We start from the raw sequence: 3,282 nt of genomic DNA, 5'->3' as shown, positions 1-3,282 counted from the left end.
GTATTGAGGGTTGAGGATTGAAGATTGAGGATTGGGGATTGAGGATTGAGGATTGAGGATTGAGGATTGAGGATTGAAGATTGAGGATTGGGTATTGAGGATTGAAGAATGAGGATTGAGGATTGAGGATTGTGGATTGAGGATTGAGGATTGAGTATTGAAGATTGAGAATTGAGGATTGAGGATTGAAGATTGAGTATTGAGGATTGAAGATTGAGGATTGAGGATTGAGGATTGAAGAGTGAGGACTGAGTCTTGAGGGTTGAGTGATGAGAATTGATGTTTGTGGATTGAGATTTGAAGATTGAAGAATGGGGACTGAGTATTGAAAACTGTGAATTGATGATATTCTATTGAGGATTGAGGATTGACAACTGATTGTTGAGGAGTGAGGGCTGAAGATTGAGGATTCAGGGTTGAGGATTAAGTATTGAGGGTTGAGGATTGAAGATTGAGGATTGGGGATTGAGGATTGAGGATTGAGGATTGAGGATTGAAGATTGAGGATTTGGGATTGAGGATTGACGATTGAGGATTGAGTATTGATTATTGAGAATTGAGGATCGATTATTGAAGATTGAGTATTGAGGATTGAAGATTGAGGATTGAGGATTGAGGATTGAGGATTGAGGATGAGGGCTGAGGGCTGAGGATTGAGGTTTCAGGACTGAGGACTGAGGATTGAGGATTGAGAATTGAGGATTGTGGATTTAGGATTGAAGATTAAAGATTGAGGATTGTGTATTCAGGATTGAACATTGAGGATTGAGGATTGAGTAGTGAGGATTGAGGATTGAGGATTGAATATTGAATATTGATGATTGAAGATAGAAGATCGAGGATAGAGGGTTGTGGATTGAGGACGAGGACTGAGGGTTGAGTATTGACGTTTGAGTTCTGAGGACTGAGGATTGAGGGTTGAGAATTGAGGACTGAGGATTCAGGATTGAAGATTGAGGATTGGGTATTGAGGATTGAAGGAAGAGGATTGAGGATTGAGGATTGAGGATTGAGGATTGAGGATTGAAGATTGAGGATTGGGTATTGAGGATTGAAGAATGAGGATTGAGGATTGAGGATTGTGGATTGAAGATTGAGGAATGAGTATTGAAGATTGAGAATTGAGGATTGAGGATTGAAGATTGACTATTGAGGATTGAATATTGAGGATTGAGGATTGAGGATTGAAGTGTGAGGACTGAGTGTTGAGGGTTGAGTGATGAGAATTGATGTTTGTGGATTGAGATTTGAAGATTGAAGAATGGGGATTGGGTATTGAAAACTGTGATTTGAGGATATTCTATTGAGGATTGAGAATTGACAATTGATTGTTGAGGACCGACGGCTGAAGACTGAGGATTCAGGATTGAGGATTCCGGATTGAGGTTTGAAGACTGAGGATTGAGGGTTGAGTATTGAGAATTGAGGATTGACGCTTGAGGATTGAGGATTGAGGATTGAAGATTGAGTATTGAGGATTGAAGATTGAGGACTGAGGATTGAGGATTGAGGATTGAAGATTGAGTATTGAGGATTGAAGATTGAGGACTGAGGATTGAGGATTGAGTATTGAAGATTGAGTATTTGGGACTCAAGATTGAAGAATGAGGATTGATGATTGAGGATTGAGGATTGAGGATTGAGGATTGAGGATTGACGATTGAGGATTGCGTATTGAGGATTGAAGAATGAGGATTGAGGATCGAGGATTGAGGATTGAGGATTGAAGATTGAGTATTGAGGATTGAAGGTTGACGGTTGAGGATTGAGGATTGAGGATTGAGGATTGAGAATTGAGGATTGAGGATTGAGGATTGAAGATTGAGGATTGGGTATTGAGGATTGAAGGATGAGGATTGAGGATTGAGGATTGAGGAGTAAGGATTGAAGATTGAGTGTTGAGGATTGAAGATTGACGATTGAGGATTGAGAATTGAGGATTGAGGATTGAGGATTGGGCATTGAAGACTGAGTATTGAGGATTGAAGGTTGAGGATTGTGGATTGAGGATTGAGAATTGAGGATTGAGTATTGAGGATTGAGGATGAGGGCTGAGGGTTGAGTATTGAGGTTTCAGGACTGAGGACTGAGGATTGAGGATTGAGAATTGAGGATTGAGGATTGAGGATTGAAGATTGAGGATTGGGTATTGAGGATTGAAGAAGGAGGGTTGAGGATTGAGGGTTGAGGATTTAGGATTGAAGATTGAGGATTGAGGATTGAGGACAGAAGAGTGAACATTGAGTGTCGAGGATTGAAGATAGAGGATTGAGGATTGAGGGTTGAGGATTGAGGACGAGGACTGACGGTTGAGGATTGAGGTTTGATGATTGAGGTTGAGGATTGAGGACTGAGGATTGAGGATAGAGGATTGAGTATTGAGGATTGAAGATTGAGGATTGATGATTGAGGATTGAAGATTGAGGACTGAGTGTTGAGGGTTGAGTGATGAGAATTGATGTTTGTGGATAGAGGTTTGAAGGTTGAGGATTGGGTATTGAGGAATGAAGCATGCGGATTGAGAATTGAGGATTGAGCATTGAGGATTGAAGATTGAGCATTGAGGATTGAAGATTGACGTTTGAGGATTGAGAATTGAGGATTGAGGATTGAGGATTGAGGATTGAGCATTGAAGATTGAGGGTTTGGGACTGAGGATTGAAGATTGAGGATTGATGATTGAGGATTGAGGATTGAGGATTGAGGATTGAGGATTGACGATTGACGATTGCGTATTGAGGATTGAGGATTGAGGATTAAAGATTGAGTGTTGGGTATTGAGGATTGAAGAATGAGGATTGAGGATTGAATATTGAGTATTGAGGATTGAAGTTTGAGGATTGAGGATTGAGTATTGAAGATTGAGGGTTTGGGACTGAGGATTGAAGATTGAGGATTGATGATTGAGGATTGAGGATTGAGGATTGAGGATTGAGGATTGACGATTGAGGATTGCGTATTGAGGATTGAGGAATGAGGATTGAGGATTGAGTATGGAGGATTGAAGATTGAGGATTGAGGATTGAGGATTGAGGATTGAGTATTGAGGATAGAAGATTGAGGACTGGGGACTGAGGATTGAAGATTGAGGATTGGGGATTGAGGATTGAGGGTTGAGGATTGAGGTTAGAGGACTGAGGACTGAGGATTGAGGATTGAGAATTGAGGATTGAGGATTGGGGATTGAAGATTTAGGATTGGGTATTGAGGATTGAAGAATGAGGATTGAGGATTGAGGATTTAGGGTTGAGTGATGAGAATTGATGTTTGTGGATAGAGATT

The sequence above is a fragment of the Calliopsis andreniformis genome, unplaced genomic scaffold (assembly GCF_051401765.1).
Source record: "Calliopsis andreniformis isolate RMS-2024a unplaced genomic scaffold, iyCalAndr_principal scaffold0139, whole genome shotgun sequence".
Taxonomy (NCBI): domain Eukaryota; kingdom Metazoa; phylum Arthropoda; class Insecta; order Hymenoptera; family Andrenidae; genus Calliopsis; species Calliopsis andreniformis.
Note: the sequence above shows the minus strand (reverse complement) of the source record.